This window comes from Poecilia reticulata, unplaced genomic scaffold (assembly GCF_904066995.2).
Source record: "Poecilia reticulata unplaced genomic scaffold, P_reticulata-male-v2 Scaffold_33, whole genome shotgun sequence".
In the NCBI taxonomy this organism is placed as follows: Eukaryota; Metazoa; Chordata; class Actinopteri; order Cyprinodontiformes; family Poeciliidae; genus Poecilia; species Poecilia reticulata.
The window spans coordinates 174,228-193,075 of NW_027675131.1; the positions used below are offsets into that span (position 1 = coordinate 174,228).

The following is an 18,848-nucleotide window of genomic DNA, read 5'->3' on the forward strand; positions in this document are numbered from 1 at the left end:
TTCTTGGCATGTTTCCATCTGCTAAGGACCTTCTTAATCTGATCTTCTTGATGCAAGATGTGAGACCTCTTACTGACCTATCATGAAATTTCTGTTGATGTGTGATTTGAAATGGCTGATATTCCACACAATGAGATTAGAATCAACAATATTAATTAGCTCAATGTCATGATAAATATTTTAACTTTTGGTTTATATTTCAAATTCTTACTTTATAAGTTATTAATATTAGTTTGAACAATATTTTATTGTTCAAACTAACAATAACAAGTAGTCCTTGTTTGATTTAATTATGACATCATACAATCCAAATGGGAAAGCGCCCAAAATGGCAGTGAGATAGTATTAATGTTCGATACAACAGATTTTCTTTCCGATCCGATACCGAGTAAAATTTAAGCTGGTATTGGCAATACAGATCCCATACTTTGTGCAAAGACAGTTAATTTGTTTCTTAATTAAATAAAAAATAAATGTAATCCATATCTTGGCTTCATAAAAAGAACACAATGTACTCTAATGCACTCATTTTAAACTCAGAAGTACATTGAGAACAATCTCGTTTACTATAAACTATTTTAATTCAGCTGAAATATACAAAACATGTGAAAATCGAGTTGCAAACTAAAAAAAAGAAAATTAGTAAAGTAATAACCCTACTAAATACATCCTTGTTTAATTATTAAAACTACTATAAAATGACAGCTGAAATAGCTCCATGTCACTTTTTTTTATAATCTGTCAACATGTTCATTTCTGAGTGAGTGAGAGTCAGCAGCACGCTGCGCTTGGGCATTACGTCCTTACACATTACATACTTACCAAGCGGAAGAAAAAGTAGTTCCCATTAACAACGTTTCATTTAGGCAAGATCTCAATAATTTAGTTACTTTTTAACGTACTCTAGTTAATCTACATTATCTAAAATTACTAAAGTGTTGAAAGTATTGATCCTTGGATCTGACAATAGATTTTAAAGAATTAAGTTCTGGTATCGGAAGAATCGATATTTCAGTATCAATCCGCACATCACTAACGGCAACGCCAGAGATCATTTAACTGCCCTCATTAACGGTTAATTCAGTTGCAACAGCCTAACTAAGCTTTTATCTACTGTACTTTTATAAGATTTTCTTTTGGCAAATTCTCTAATCTCGGTTGGACATGAATGACGATGGAGGACTTTTTTACGTGTATAGACCCTACAGCTGCTGTACTCAGAGGTACGTTTAAAGTTGTCTGTCTTTCTAAGATAAGCTAACTGAAGCCAGTTAGCATGTCGTGAAATGCCAATTTTCATCCGCGGTTAAAGAGCCGCTCTTGTAAATATGAGCTTTGAACAGTTATTAACCACAATAGCTGTGGCTTAAAAATAATATCGGCACGAGTTCTTGGTAGCTTCCATTTTTTAACATAGCTAAGGTGGCTTCTCATATAGCTTCTTCGGGAAATGGTTAAAGGGCAATTCCGCCTAGTATTTCACTAACTGAGGGTGTTTGATGTGCTGTAATTTAAAAACTTAAATGCAATGAGTCTACAAGGTTAGATATTCCACACTGTTACCAGAATATTTTAAACACTATTTTTGATTGGTGAATTTAAGTAGTCCTTGTTTGATTAAATTAAAATAACTGTCTTGTCATCTTGAATTCATGTAATATTGTAATGGAGCACATGAACTAAAATAAGACTTGTTTTATTTTTCAAGTAAACCAAACTGTTGCCATGGTGAAGCCTATGCCAGACACATCGTCAATCACGTATTGCACCATCTAAAAGAAACTTTGGAAATTGCAAGTGACGGCGTCCTTCACATTCTTGAGGTAAGAAATTTATGATACTGATTCATCATTACACTGATTAGTCCCTAAAACGTGGTTTGTTTTGTGATTGTTTTTCTGTCTGTGCTCCAATTAGCAGATGACCCAACAACTTCAAACAAGACCACTTTTCAGCTCTGTGGTGATCGTGAAACCAACTTTCTACTGGCCATTGGAACCATGCCTGCCCTGATCTTCTGAAAGGAGGACATCACAGCTACTACACCTTTCAGCATCCGTGTGTGGGACCACTCCTCTCTGTGCTGCTGACAGACGTCTTGAGAACGCCGTCCGTAACTGAGGCAAGACTTCCACATATAAAAGGCTATGGCTGATAGGAAGAAGTTCATTGCGGAGGAAGCTCCTATTGTTGACACCTAATCCCAAGATTTTTTTTTGCTTTGGACAATTTGGTTTGCTTGACTCTTAGTGCGGCAGATGTGTCAGATCGATATTGTTCTGTCATTTTACAGGATTGTTTCAGAATCAGATGCCCATCCAGACTTTAAATTCTGACCAGTAGTCATGTTTTATTGTGTTTATGTGAAACTTAAATGTAATAAAGATGTTAAAAGTAATTGAACTTATGTCTTCATTTCAGCAAGCCAATAACATCTCTTGTTCCAGTATTCACAGGATCAATTTTTGGATGTTTGTCTTAGCATAAGAACCTTGAGTAAAGCTGTGACAAAATATATATTTTAATCCTATGCAACAATAAAAATAAACTAGATTTAAGTATATCACTGCAAAAAGTCCCCTTTCAAAAACAAGGAAAAAAAAGTACAAAAATAGGGTATAATTTTCTTAAAATAAGAAAAATTATCTGCCAACAGAACAAGAAAATTTATCTTGTCAAGATTTTCCAAAACAAGAAAAAATATCTAACCAAGATAAACCTACAAATATCTTAAAATTAGTGTATTTGTACTTAAAACAAGCCAATTTTACTAATACAAATAGAATATATGAGATTTATTTTCTTAATACATAGAACATTTTCCTTAAAATAAGAAAATTTTACGCTATTTCAAGAAATTCAGTGTCAAGTAACATTTTCTTTACTTGAGATAATTTTTCTTAAAATAAGATAATATATCTTACTCGTATAAGTAAAATTGGCTTGTTTTAAGTACAAATACACTAATTTTAAGATATTGTAGGTTTATCTTGGTTAGATATTTTTTCTTGTTTTAGAAAATCTTGACAAGATAAATTTTCTTGTTCTGTTGGCAGATAATTTTCTTATTTTAAGAAATTATACCCTATTTTTGTACTTTTTTTTCTTGTTTTTGAAAGGGGACTTTTTGCAGTGCACTTTTAGAGTGGTCATTTGGTAAATAAAATAAAGTGACTATTTATTGTTGCTCAACTTTGCGAATTCAATAAACTGTTTGTAATCTGCAGCAGTGCCTCTGTCTATGTTTACAAACTTATCTGTGTGATCTGGTAAAAAGAGGGTTTAGAGCGGTACTCAAGGTAACAATCTGGCGTTGTTGGCAGGATTTTGTAAGACACTGGCACATGCTTGCAGGGGTTTGTTTTATTGAGTTGAGTAGGGCTAGGTAGGAGTATTTTTTTTTTTATTTTTATTTTTTTCTTTAACTGAAACGGTAGCAGGTTCGGCGGGGGACACGGAGTCTGATCGTTCCGTGGTGGAACGTGAGAGGAACACTACGCTAGGAACCATGGAGGAGCAACTTCAGGAGCTGAAGGACATGATGAACCACCTTCAGGTGGAGAACCAAGAACTTAAGGAAAAGTTTATGGCTGATCAAGACTCTTTACCATCTACCTCTAGTGGTGTGAGAGGGAAGTGTCCCCAACCTGTCTCTGCAGCGGAAGTACCTGTGATGGAGCGGCTCTTTTACATCCCAAGGGAACGTAAATGTCCTGTTTTCAGAGGTAATGTTGGGATCGGGGTTACGGATTGGATGGAGGAGGTCCGATCCAGTGTACGGGCCAGACATCTATCTCTTCTAGACCAAGCCTATTTTGTGTTTGATCACCTGGAAGGTGAAGCCAAAGAGGAGATACGATATAGACCCCGGGCAGACAGAGAGGACCCTGAACGCATTTTTGCCATTTTGCAAGAACTGTATGGTTGCTCTAAGTCTTATGTAACTTTGCAGGAAGATTTTTTTTCTAGAAGACAGGAAGAGGGTGAATCATTAAAGGAGTTTTCTCATGCACTGTTTTGTTTAATGGAAAAGATTACTGCCAATGCACCAAATGCTGTTGCTAATGATGCTGTGCTTTTGAGAGGTCAGTTTGCTGAACATGTTCTTGATCCTACCTTACGTAGGGAACTGAAAAAGCTCATTAGAGAAAACCCAGAGTTTACACTTTTGGACATTAGGAGGGAAGCAATTAGGTGGGAACAGGAAGGACAACCAGCTGAAGTCAGAAAAAGAAGCTATTCTGTACCATCATATTGTGCCTTACACAGATCCCAAAGTAGTAGACCCGAGTTAGAAGTTGCTTCAAGGGCTTCTGATTTGTCAGAAATGAAGGAAATGCTGTTAAAGCAACAGGAACAGATCAATCTGCTCTCTCAAAATGTATTGTTGTTGCAATCCACCTCAAGGTTTCCGCACCCAAATAGAACAACCCCTATTATTTGCAGGCGCTGCCAGAAACCTGGTCATATAGCCAGAAACTGTAACCAACCGAGGGTGAACGCTGCCCGGCAGCATCCAACTCCATTGCAAGGAGAGTCTGCAACTGCTTATCAGCAGGTGGGAAACTAGCTCCTTCTGTCTTGTTGAGCCACAATTCAGAAGGGAGCGGTCATGGCTCAAGTGGTCTTGAAAATAAATGCTCAGGGTCACTGTTGGTTGGCCAGTGTCCTACTGTGCTGGTGAAAATGGGGGATGTTCCACTTCAGTGTCTTTTGGATACTGGTTCCATGGTGACGACAGTTACGCAGAGTTTTTTTAGCCAACATTGTCAGGGCCCTTTGCAGGCCTGCTCTTGGCTTGAGTTTCATGCAGCCAATGGGCTTAGCATCCCTTATGTTGGCTATTTTGAAACTGATGTAGAGGTGTTGGGCAGGGTGGTACCCAGACGTGGTGTTCTGGTTGTGAAGGACCCAGTGGAACATTCCCCTCAGTCTACAGTACCGGGTGTATTGGGTATGAATGTTATAAGAGAATGTTATAATGAGCTCTTTAAACAACATGGTGCTGCTTTGTTTGAATTACCCACGATCAGTCAGGCTGGATCTTCATGGCGCATGGCCTTTCAACATTGTCAAAGTGTCCCAGTACAAACTGTTTGCCCTAAAATGGGAATGGTTCGATTAAGGGGTCGCAGGCCAGTTAGGGTGCCTGCTGGCACTATAAGGGTTATTGATGCTACCTGTTCTCGAGTCGAGTTTGACGCTATGGAATCTGGGCTCTTTGAACCACTTGTTAATAAAAGTTGCCTCCCAGCAGGGGTGTTGGTGTCCCCAGCATTAGTGACAGTGGTTAGGGGGGTCACTTACATCCCTATTGTTAATGTAGGTCAGGTGGATGTGGTTCTTCATCCACGTACTCCAATAGGGACTTTAGGCCCTACTAACATTGTCAATCTCCCAGAAGGTGTTACAGAGGTGGTTGGCTCAGTGCAGGCTACTATTTCTTCCCAGCTCAGTTCCGTTGCACCTTTGTCAGACCCATTATCGGACTTGGATTTGTCAGCTTTGAATGACACAGAACAAGAGAAAGTTAGGTCTTTGTTAAGGAAATATGTGGATGTGTTCTCTGCTCATGAGGGTGATTTGGGTTGCACAGATCTGATAACCCATGAAATACCATTGCTAGATGATGCACCAGTACGTCAGAGGTTCAGGAGGATTCCTCCCTCAGAATATGAGGCTGTAAAGACCCACATTCGACAGCTGTTGGATAGCCAGGTGATTCGTGAGAGCAGTAGCCCCTACGCCTCCCCAGTTGTAATTGTCAAGAAGAAGGATGGGAGCATCCGCCTGTGTATTGATTATAGACAACTCAACAGTAAGACCCGTCGTGATGCCTTCCCTCTACCCAGAATAGAGGAGTCCTTGGATGCTCTGTCTGGGGCTGTGTGGTTTTCCACTCTTGACCTAGCAAGTGGATATAATCAAGTGCCAGTGGCTGAACCTGATAAGATGAAGACTGCTTTCTGTACACCCTTTGGTTTGTTTGAATTCAATAGAATGCCATTTGGTCTGTGCAATGCCCCTAGTACATTTCAACGATTAATGGAGCGAATGTTTGGGTCCCAACATTGTCAGTCTTTGTTGTTATATTTGGATGATGTTGTGGTTTTCTCTTCTTCAGTCGATAAACATCTGCAACGTTTGGAAGCTGTGCTAGACCGTTTGAAACGGGAAGGATTAAAAGTGAAGCTCGATAAATGTGCTTTCTTTAAGAAGGAGGTCAAGTATCTTGGTCATGTTATTTCCAGCCATGGGGTGTCCACAGACCCAGATAAGACCTCTGCTGTAAAGGACTGGCCTCATCCCACCACAGTTTCACAGCTGAGATAACTTCCTGGGGTTCGCCAGCTATTACAGACGATTCGTTGAAGGATTTGCCAAATTGGCAGCGCCACTCCATCGACTGGTTGCCGAGATGCAGAAGACACAAAGTCGTCAGCGACAACAGCACTTGAGTGACCACTGGTCAGAAGACTGTGAACAAGGCTTCAGTCAGTTGAAAACCAGGTTGGTTGATGCACCTGTTTTGGCATATGCAAACTTCTCTTTGCCATTTATCCTTGAAATAGATGCCAGTTACAGCGGTCTAGGAGCAGTGCTCTCTCAGGAGCAAGAAGGAAAGATCCGCCCAGTTGCATTTGCTAGCCGAGGACTCAGACCACCCGAGAGGAACATGTCCAACTACAGTTCCATGAAGTTAGAGTTCCTTGCATTAAAGTGGGCCATGACGGAGAAATTTCGAGATTATTTGCTGGGTCAGCAATGTATTGTATGGACTGATAATAATCCCCTCAGCCACTTAAACACAGCTAAATTGGGGGCAACTGAACAGCGCTGGGCAGCACAATTGGCAGATTTCAACTTTTCTATCCGTTATAGATCAGGCCGGTCAAATGTGAATGCGGATGCCCTTTCAAGGAAGCCACCAGCTGTAACACAGGCTGACATTTCTCTGCCTGGGAAATGTCAGCCTGCTCGGCTGCTTCCTTTGATGAAGCAGCCGAGCTGTCCAGATGTAACCCAACATGTGCTCCAAGCTGCAGTGTCTGTGTTCCCGGCTCACGCCCCTGAGGACATCATTGCACTCCAAGAAGCTGATCCTACTATAAGTGCTTTTCTAAAGTCGTGGAGGACACAGAGACGTCCAGATAAAGCAGAGAGGGCCAGTCTCTCCTCAAAGGTCCTGGAGCTGCTTCGACAGTGGAGCAAGGTGGTCCAGCTGAATGGCCTGTTATATCGCCGTACACAGCGTCCTGATGGGGGTGAGGACATTCATCAGTTGCTGCTGCCAGATTCCTTGAAGCAGGAGGTGATGAGACAGCTTCACCAAAGTCATGGGCATCAGGGAGTGGAGCGGACCACGGAGCTCATTAGGGAGCGGTGCTACTGGCCTCTGATGTACAAAGAGATTAGAGATTGGTGCCAACAATGTGAACGCTGCACCTTGGCTAAAGCTACTCACCCCCAGGCACGGGTGGCCATGGGCCATTTATTGGCCTCAAGACCAAACCAAGTCTTGGCGATAGATTTCACCTTGCTGGAACCATCACAAGATGGTAAGGAAAATGTTCTCATCATGACTGATGTGTTTTCAAAATTTACCCAGGCTGTAGCAACCAAAGACCAGAGGGCCTCTACTGTTGCTAAAGTTCTTGTACAGGACTGGTTCTACAAGTTTGGTGTTCCAGCAAGATTACACTCTGATCAGGGCCGTAATTTTGAAAGCGCTTTGATCCACCAGTTGTGTGAGCTGTATGGAGTGCAGAAGACTCGTACCACCCCGTACCATCCTGAAGGTAATGGCCAATGTGAAAGATTTAATCGAACATTGCATGATTTGCTGCGAACTCTACCTATCGAGAAGAAGGGACTGTGGCCTCAGTATTTTCCTCAAGTTCTGTATTCCTACAACACCACAGTCCATCAGGCCACGGGTGAGTCTCCTTACCTTCTTATGTTTGGCCAAGAGCCATGTTTACCTGTCGACTTTCTCCTCGGAAGGGTTCCAGATATCCGAGAGGGGCGGGTGGAGGACTGGGTACGGGAGCATAGGCACAGACTCCAGGTCGCCTTTGATGGTGCTCAAGATCGCCTGAAAATGGCTGCTGACCGTCGGAAGGAGCGTCATGATGCTGGAGGCCTGACCACTGAATTGTCTGAAAATGAACTGGTCTATGTTAAAGATCACAGTATTAAAGGGAGGAGTAAGATTCAGGATGTATGGAATCCCATCATCCATACTGTGATTAAAGCTCCAACTCCTGGAGGTTCTGTGTACACTGTGGCACCCCTGGATAACCGTCAGAGGTTGAGGACAGTCCACCGTTTGATGTTGAAACCAGTTCCTGTGGGACTCTGGCCTCAAGAGCCCAGGAGAGCCAAGGACATATCCAACACTAGGGAAGAGGATGTGGACGAAGAGCTGGATTTTGTCTATGTGGTAACTCGGTCAACGGGTGTGGAGGAATCGGCCTTTACAGTTCAGAAGGCCGAAAATCAATGTACTCTCCCTGTCCTTTCTCCATCTGCCCCTACAGTTGCTCTTCAAGAGACTGGAGAAAGTTTGGGACCCCTCCGAAGGACAACAAGGAGAACGGCCGATCATCATTCAAACCCCCATCACCTTCCAGAGAGGCCAAGATGTAGGGCAGAAGGGGCTACAGTCTCTCAGATCACTAGTGCTGGCAGCAGCACGACTGACATTTTTCGACCATGGTGTTAGAAAATCTGTATATTGACGGGACGTCAATACAAAAAGCTGGGGTAGATTGTAGCCGGGGCATATTGTCCCGCCCGAAGGTGTGCTGCTGCGCCCTCTTCCTCTTGCCCATATATGGAAGACGCTGTGGCGGAGCGCAGCTGGCTTGTTAGGGAGACAGGTAATCGGCATCTACATTTGAAAGCGAGTAGATCGCTGAGGAGATCAGATGCAGGCTGATGACTCGTACAGAGGTATGTTTAACATTGATCGTGAGGTGGTGTCAGGTTTAACCCCTGACATAAGTATATAACTCTGCAAAAGAAACACGGAGACAGAGATTAGAATTCAACTCGCTGCGAGGAGAGGTGTTCGGAGATGCAACCAGTCACATGCCCCAAACAAACTCTGGCTTGCATTCCGCTCTCCCCGCTTTTATTTAGGGAAAGCCCTGGTTACAGATGATTTCTAAAGGTGGGGGAGCAAACAGGCTGAAACTGGTTTACAGTATGCATTCCTCTTCTTTCTCCAGATGCCCCCAACTGGCCTTCTTCTCCTTATAAGGTAATGGTCAGCATGCATTGTTGACACCAGCTACTCTGTCTGCTGGCGTCCTGGAGTGGGGGGTGATTTTACAACCACATGAAACAAATATGTGACACAAGTTCCTACTAAATCCACACACTATTCATAAACAGAAGAGATACTTTTATAGATAACTACATTATTTAGAATGAAAACTAATAAGTAGAAAAAGATAATATAACATTTATCCAACATTTCCCTCCTGTTTATCATAAAAGTATCTATTCTCAAATCACTTAGTGTCCTCTTCTGTTTCAGATTTTCAAACACCAGTTCACTATAAGTACTTTTATTTACACTCAGAGGAGAAAAAGGGTCAACCGTTATTGTTTACATCTAGCTCTTAAAAGTCATTAGGATCAGGATACAAGTCTGGCAGATGCAGTGACAGTTCTTCTCCATCAGGGTCCGCTGCATCTTCTTCTTCCAGTGCTTCGTCATCCAATGGCAACAGTGCATAAAGCTGCTTTTCCATAGGAGTTATTGCTGTTGTGATCAATCTATTTAGAAGTGCTCTTATACAAGGAATGCAACAACATCCACACATTGTTAAGATTGCTGCAAAGACAGCTATGGAAATTAGGACTGAGGCTACCAAGTCTTTGTATTTTCCAAACATATTTGCCCATGCATCCCACATCTCAGTGTCCACTCCTGAATGGTCTTTCATTTTCTTATTCAGGCTTCTCAGGCCATCAATAGCCTTGGTCAAGGTACCATCTGCCGCTGTGTTGTTTGGAATTAGAACACAACATTCAGCTCCGAAAAGACTGCAGACGCCTCCTTTCTCAGCTAACAACATGTCAACCGCAATCCTGTTCTGGAAAGCCATGAGGGAGGTAGCAGACAACTGAGCGTGGACGGCCTCAAATCCTTCCTGAGTTTTGTTGCCTAACCTCTGAACATTGTAGTGGATGTAGTTGATTCTGTCTACATTCTTGTTTAACTGCAATTGCAGCTTGTTCAGTCATTAAAAGCCAGTTATTGCTTTCTGTAGATATACCTGTGGTTACCCTAAACCAGTCATCAATAGGCAATTTATAGTCTACTACAACAATAGCTTTAATTCTTTTTTGTCCCCCTGCGGGAGTTAAATTTCCTCCAGTCTCGTTTGATGCCTTTGCCATGTTGGCCATGAACAAAGGACACAGTCTTAGCTCCCAACATGGGTCAGTACCTGGTGCCCATGCGCATAATCTAATCCTTGAACATTTTTTTTTTCATTTAGGGGCATTGCCGTTGAGTTGATGGTGAGATACACTGAGGTTGTGGTTACTGTTAAATTTGTAACAATTTTCCTCCATGTTTTTGCTAAATCCGTCCACCCATATGAGTCTGGCTTCCATGAGCGAGACGTAGTGATAAAAGTGTCTCCCCACCACGAATCCCTGGTGTTTCTTACATGACTATCCAGATAAAAATCATATCCTGCATACTGGGAAGGATCTTCTTTTCGGTACCTAGTTTGGAAGGTGGATGTGGGTATAACAACTACTTTTCTTAATCTGGTGGTATTGTAGCACAAGTTTATCTCTTGTTCCCAATCTGCTTGTCTGTATTGTTTTGAACATGGATGTTTTGGTTCAGTCGGTCGGTAGGTCATTCCCTGTCCATCAAGACTAGCGTCATTCCTTTTCGCTACCTGGTGTGGTCTTATCTTAAAACTAAAAATAATTGTTATTGCAATGGCTAGGATCAGTATCCCTAGTCCCAGTAGGACTTTATTTCTTTTGGTCAACATTGTAGATTATGATGATTTCCTAAGCACCTCTCGGCAGAGTTGTGGACAATCTTCACCAGGTTTGAGACAGTTGTATACTATAAATGCAACTCCCTTTGTAGCTGGACTTTTCTCTGGAGGTCTTTGAAATCCTCACAATACTACACTAAGTAAAAAAACTATCACTACAACACTTATTACTATTACAAATTGAACACTATTATTAAAAATGTAATTTTAGTCATCTCTCCGTATCACCAGTTTGCAATGTGTTAAGTGTATCCAAGTATTTCTTTCTGCTATCTTTAATGCAGTGCCAGTAGTCAACAATACTTGGTAGGGTCCTTCCCACTTAGGTGAGTGCCAATGCTTCTTCTTTATACTTTTCACTAGCACCCAATCTCCTGGTTCAACTAGTGAGGCTTCCTGTGGCAGACAGATGGGAATTCATCATCAGATGGTGGTTGTTTCTGGTTTTCTAACATCTTTCTCATATAGTCAGCTAGATTACTCTCATCATTTGTTTCCCAGGAATTTCCAAAATATGGTAATCTATATGGTCTTCCAAACAGCATTTCATAGGGAGTTAGCCCACTGGTGCTAGTAATATTAATATGCAGTTTGACTAAATCTACACACTTTGACCATGGTCTACCTGTTTCTTCCATACATTTCCTCAACCTGTTTTTTATAGTACCATTCATTCTTTCAACCAGGCCTGCACTTTGTGGGTGATAAGCACAATGGTGTTTTAGGTTTATTTCAAATGCTTTCCCTATGTTATTTATTATTTGATTCACAAAATGCGTTCCATTGTCACTGTATATTCTCTCAGTTATCCCATACCTTGGTATTATGTCTTTGCATAGTGCTCTAGCTACTGTTAATGCGTCAGGTGTTTTTGTTGGGAACAGCTCAACCCATTTGGAAAAGGAGTCTATAATTACCAGACAATATTTTTTCCCTTCATTACCTTTTTCTGCATCTAATTCTATGAAATCCATGTGTATGTGCTGAAAAGGATATTCTGGTTTGGGAAACTGTCCCCTTTTTGGTCTTAAGTTTCCCTGTGCATTGTGTTTTGCACAGATGAGGCACGTTCTGCAAAATTTTTTTGAATAAGTATTGAATCCATAAGTAGTAATAAGTATTGAATCCATAAGTAGTAAAGTATTTAGATACTAGTCCTACCATCCCCCCTGTTGAGACATGTGTATCACCGTGGCTCAATATTGCAGCCCATTTGCATACATTTTTTGGTAGGATTGGTTTTCCTACTGGTCAAGTGTATATTCCATTCTTTTCTTTTGCCCCTTTTTTTTAACCAAGATTCTCTTTCCTGTGTAGGTGACTGTTGTTGCATGTCTTTTAAAACATCCTGTTGTAATGATTCAGTAGCATTCCATAAAACCTTTATTTCTCTCATTGCTGCTGCTTTTGCATGCTTATCTGCAAATGCATTCCCTTTTGATACAAAGTCTGTGTTTGATGTATGTGCAGCACATTTACAGACTGCTACGTGTTTAGGTAGCTGTACTGCTTTAATTAAATCTTTTAGCAGGTCAGCATGAGTTGTTGGTTTACCCGTAGATGTAATCATTCCCCTGTTTTTCCAGTACTGGGCAAAAGTGTGTATCGTGGCAAATGCATATTGACTATCAGTATAGATTGTTACAGCCTCATCCTTCATTAGTTTGCAAGCTTCTGTTAATGCTATCAGTTCTGCTGCTTGTGCAGATAGATTTTGTGGTAAAGCTTCTGCCTTCAGTACTTTTTCGGATGTTACCACAGCGTATCCTGTTCTAGTTTTTCCATACGCGTCCTTTTTAGAGGATCCATCTACAAATACTATTTGTCCAAACCCTAATGGTGTATCAGTTAGGTCAGCTCTACATTTAGCTTTGGTGGTTGCTAAAGCTTCACAGTCATGAGGTTCTCCATCTTAAAAAAAATTGCTTCACCTCTTCTGGGAGGATTACAGAGGCTGCTGAGGTTGCTGACACATCAGAATACACATATGCTATGGTGACTTTTACTGGGGTTACTCTGTGTAATTGGTCTTCAAATTTCCTGTCCGGGCCTGGAGAGTTTTCGTACCACAAAGTAATGTGTAGGTCATCTGGATCCATTACATCTTGTGTTTTCCTGATGTCTTCTCATTACTTTCAGCCCATCTGGTGTAGGCATCAATGCTAATCCCAATGCTACTAAGCCATCTCGTCCCAACAGATTTACTGGACAGTCTGGCAGTACCAACACTTTTAGTTCACATTGTTCTCCTTCTGGATCTGTTATCCAGATTGGCTGTGTTTCTGGTATGCTATTAACAGCTCCTTGTGCGGCCCTGACCATTATTTTTTCAGGGCCCAACCTCATTCCTGGTATTTTGTGTCTTATAGTTGTCCTGCATGCCCCTGAGTCACATAAAAAGATAATCTTTTTTCCCATCACTACTAATTCAACCTCTGGTCTAACTTTTTCTTCAAAAAATAATTCTTCTAAATTGAGCATGACTTCTGGACCTAAATCTAGTCATGCTTGATGTTGGTCTTTCCCCTGTGCTCCACTTTGACATTCTCTGGCAATGTGGCCCTCTTTTCCACATGTCCAGCAGACCCTCGGACCCCCTCCTTGGCGGGGTCCAAATCCACGGCCCCGGCCCCTCCCTCTTCCTCTACCCCTTCCTCGGTTCTTATCCCTTTGGTAGTACACTTCCATTTCATCTCCAGTGTCTTGGAAGAAGGTGGAGACAGGTGTGGATTTTTGTTTAGCTTTTGTTACTTTTTCTGCATGCAAAGCATGTGTCACATAGTCTCCCAGTGTTCCTCCACTCATTCCTATATAATGTTTATTTATCCACCCGTTTATCTCGGGTCTAGAGCCTGCATGTAGTGCATTTTTTAACTGCTGACGGTATGGCCCGTGGTCAGCACCGTCCTCCTGTAATCCACTGTGTGTTTTAAACACTTTTTCCATTCTAACACGGAAATCATCAAAAGGTTCTTCTGGTTTTTGTTTACACCTACTGATTTCAGTGTAGTTTGCCTGTCTTCTATACCTAGCTCTGATCCTGGTGAGCAAATGTCCCACTTTAGTGTTTAAAGTGTCACTTCCCTGCTCTTCTATCACCAGGGGGTCATTTACTCTATTCATTGGGTCATAATCCCCTTTAACATGATACCAGTCTGGACCGGTTAACTGCATCCAGACCTGTTGTACCTCAGCACCATTTAAGCAGTAGGTTCTTCTAAGATTTTCCATATCCTCCACACACTGCTCTACGTCTTCTTTAGGGTGTGGAATGCCATCTACTGCTCTCTTTATATCATCCTTTGTCCATGTTCTATAAACACTTATAGTTGGGAGAGCTCCATCTTGGCCTGCCCTTGGGTTTGGCATTTCAATCATGGGAAATAAGTCCTCATCTCCTGCATGGAGGTTGGGCATCTGAGGTGGGTTAGGTGATAATAGCCCTCCCAACCTATGAGACCATCCCCCCACTGATCCCCGTGATCTGGTCCATGTGGGTGTTGGGCTCGAATCCTATGAGGGTGGTCTATCAAGCAAGCCTCTGCCTTGTGCTGTTGCTATATATGATGTGGCGGGGGTGCTTGGTGTTGGTGGGGGAGGAGCAGTAGCTCCTTGTGTTCTGCTCAGCTGCAGCTTCCTGTACTGCACGCCGCTTGCTTCTCTCATTAGAGCTGCATATACCGTGCTTTCATTGTCATCTTCTTTCCTATGAAACATAACTGTACCTTTGCTACTTTCCCCTGGTTCCTTCTTACAACCTGTCTTTTCTGCCTTATATTTCTCCTGTCCTTCTGCCTCCCGCTCTCTTTCTTGCTATTTGGAGCCAGACTTTTATCTGCTCATAACCTTCCTTTGCCATTTGCTTCTCTTTTCCGTTACATTTTGTTTTAATTTTGTCATAGAGTTCTTTTAGATGTGTTACGCTTAGTTTTGCACTAAATTCATATTGTTTTATCCAGCAGCAAAGTGTATTTAATGCATCTTATTCCATTTTTTCAACTATTTTCCAGTCCTTGCAAGACAGGTCTTCTAAGACCTTCTGTTTATGTTTGCTTGCCCCTTTTCCCATTTTGAACTAAATTTAGCCCAGTGTGGTTTCAACACCTACTGTGTTCTAAACACTGGGATTTTTACAATAGGGTGATGATAATTTAGATTGTGGTAAAGCTCACTTCAACTCAAAAGAGTGGAGCTTTCTTGCCTGCATGCATCCACAAAATCTCATCACTTGGTTCCTATTGTTTTTTGGTATAAGAGTTCTGTCTAGAGTCAGAAGTCTTCACTCACACACACAATCACACTTTTAGAACGCGCTTCTTTTCTCTTAACTGCAGTAGGGGACTCCGCCGTCCCACACAGAATTTAACTAACTATCAGTTAGAGGAGTCTGCCCTCCCTGCGGAATTTAACTACTCAGTTTACCTGATAGTGCCTAGGATTCTCAGGGTTTTAATTCTACGTGCTCCACACGTCTCATTCAGGCCTTTTTTAACAGAAAACTACTCACTGTCTCCCGTGTTCCTGGATCACTCGTCAACCGTCCGGGGTCCAGCCCCACAAGGGCAACCAGTCCTGGAAAAGGATTTTTAAGCTGTGGCCACAGACTTCACCTGGATCCCCTTGCGTGCTGGACCAACCTTCAGGTGTCTTGAGCTCCGGCTCGAAGGACCAAAGTATATGTCAGGTTTAACCCCTGACATAAGTATATAACTCTGCAAAAGAAACACGGAGACAGAGATTAGAATTCAACTCGCTGCGAGGAGAGGTGTTCGGAGATGCAACCAGTCACATGCCCCAAACAAACTCTGGCTTGCATTCCGCTCTCCCCGCTTTTATTTAGGGAAAGCCCTGGTTACAGATGATTTCTAAAGGTGGGGGAGCAAACAGGCTGAAACTGGTTTACAGTATGCATTCCTCTTCTTTCTCCAGATGCCCCCAACTGGCCTTCTTCTCCTTATAAGGTAATGGTCAGCATGCATTGTTGACACCAGCTACTCTGTCTGCTGGCGTCCTGGAACGGGGGGTGATTTTACAACCACATGAAACAAATATGTGACACAAGTTCCTACTAAATCCACACACTATTCATAAACAGAAGCGATACTTTTATAGATAACTACATTATTTAGAATGAAAACTAATAAGTAAAAAAAGATAATATAACATTTATCCAACAGGTGGGTTTAGAATTGATGTCTGATTCTGCCATTGATGGTTATAGGAAACGCACTTAGTGACGTCGAGCGCCGTTTACTGGTTTCACTTTAGAGAAGGTACGAACCGTTTCTTATTTTTCTCGCTGCTTAATGTTCTTGTCTAATTTGTTTTCTTTTGTTTGTAGGTTGGCCTGCTACTGTTTCAGTTTTTGATTTGTTTCAATTTCATTTCTTTGTTTTACTTTTGTTACCTTAGATGGTTATTGTTGATTTAAAAGAACTTTCCTTGTGTTGCTGTTGTTTAGGGAAAGGGAGTTTCTATTGTGGCCTCCTGGCTTGTTTTAAACTGGGACCTATGCTGTCCCTGGGTCCTAGGCTGTTTTATTTAGATTGAGACTAGTGGAAGGGGAGTTTTTTTTTTCTTTTCTTTGTATTCACCAGGAATTGTTGTGAGTGTGCTTTTGTTGGGGAACACTCGGGTGTATTTAGTTGTATTTGTGTTTTCTTTATTATTCCTCCCCCAAACAGTCTAATTTTATTTAATCAGGTTTTAAATATTCTTCAGCTTTAAGGATCTCAGGACCAGCATAGACTCCCACTTTTAGAGTGGTCATTTGGTAAATAAAATAAAGTGACTATTTATTTTTGCTCAACTTTGTGAATTCAATAAACTGTTTGTAATCTGCAGCAGTGCCTCTGTCTATGTTTACAAACTTATCTGTGTGATCTGGTAAAAAGAGGGTTTAGAGCGGTACTCAAGGTCACAATATGTATCACATATATATATATATCTATATGTACACATATATATATGTATATATATATAGATATATATACTTCTACTTCAATTTCGTAACTATTTTTTAAAGTCTTCTGCAAGATTTAATCAAGTTCAGTAAATCATGTATCAAACTGTTCTGCTTCTGCTGTTCGTTTATGCTTTTTTGTTTTGCTGTCTCACTTCTTCAAATATTTCTGGCTTTGTAATAATTACTGGTTCTCCTATTTTATTGTTTTTCCTGTCTTTCTATGTTTCACTGTTCCAACTGTTTCAACTTTTTCTGGTTTTAAAGTATTTTCCGCTACTGCTATATTTATACTTTTTGATTTGTTCCACTTTCCAATTATTTCCATTTCTTCTGCTTTCCTTCACTTCTTGTGCTTCTCTCTACTTTTTCTTGCATTTCTGCAGCAGTCATTCTGCAAATATGCATTCTCACGGCTGTTTCGCTAGGAACAGCTATTTTTCTAGTCAGTGAGAATGCATTCAATGCATTCTCACTTATAGTGTTTCTGTTTTTCTTTATTATCAGTGAGAATGCATTCAATGCATTCTCACTTATAGTGATTCTGTTTTTCTTTATTATTATTATCAGTGAGAATGCATTCAATGCATTCTCACTTATAGTGATTCTGTTTTTCTTTATTATTATTATTATTATTATTCTGGCTTCCGTACGTTTTTCCTGGTTTAACTACTCTCACTATCTTTCACTAATTGTACTAATTTATATATCAAAATGTTCAGCTCCTTCAGGAGAATGGTGCTATGACTTTTGGTAACCTTCACTATTGCACTTTTTGAAATAATTGCCCTTTTGTGCAAATCTTTTGCCCCATTATTTCCTATGGTGGAACTCTGTAACTGATTTCAGTTACTTGAGTGTACACTCTAGTAACTGCCGTTTTTGAACTTTTTCTGCTCTTTTATAAACAAAATTATGCTGTTCATACATTTTTCACTGTAGAGAAATATTTTATGCATTAAAATGTAGCCACTAGTGTCTACTTTATGGAATTATTACCATCATTGCAACAGGTTTTACTGTTTTCTGTTAAACTCCTCTGGAGTACAACCTTGTCACACTTTCTCCTATTCTTTCAATGTATTTTCTTCTTGTGCTCTGTTTTTATCTGTGTCTATGCATTCTGCTTGTCTACTTTTCTGTTTGCCTTCTGGTTCTACTGGTTTTACTATCTTTTAAGATCTTCTACTATCTTTAATCAATTTTATAAATTCATATATCAAACATTTCTGCTTCTTCTTATCCGTTTTGCTTTTAATCTGTTTTACTCCTTCAAATATTTCTGGTTTACTGTTTCCACTAATTTTTTATACTTATTACTGTTTCACTATTCAATTGTTTCAACTATTCCTGGGATTGCACTTATTTCCTGTTGTTTCAATTATGCTCTTTCTTAAACTCTGTTTCCCTTTTTGACTTTTTCCAAATAATTCAGGTTGCACACAAACTCCTGCTTCTTCTGCTGAATTCTGCTATAATTTATATATTATATAATTTATACAGTATAATTCACTATTAATTCACTATTATATTATTAATATAGTATATTCACTATTCAATCGTTTCAACTATTTCTATGTTTCTATGCATTTTGCTTGTCTACTTTTCTGTATGTCTTCTACTCTACATGTATTACTATCTTCTAAGCTCTTCTGCAATGTTTAATCAATTTCAGCAATTCATATATCAACATGTTCTGCTTCTTTAGACCCTTTATCTTTTTGTTTTGCTCTGTTTTACTCCTGCAAATATTTCTGGGTTTTGTGCTTCCCCTAATTTAATCTATTTGCTGTTTTACTACTCAATTGTTTCAACTATTTCTGGGTTTGCACTAATTTCCTTTTGTGCCA

The 18,848-nt window shown here is 40.6% G+C and overlaps 2 long non-coding RNA genes across 2 annotated transcripts in view; both read left to right on the plus strand.

Moving 5' to 3' along the window:
- Nucleotides 1–18,848, plus strand: part of LOC145550316 (uncharacterized) — a 195,743-nt gene that overhangs the window by 133,738 nt on the left and 43,157 nt on the right. The gene's annotated exons all lie outside the window — the stretch shown is intronic.
- Nucleotides 147–2,398, plus strand: LOC145550325 (uncharacterized). Its single transcript, XR_014086233.1, has 2 exons — nt 147–1,223; nt 1,709–2,398. It is a non-coding gene; the product is annotated as an uncharacterized LOC145550325 (long non-coding RNA).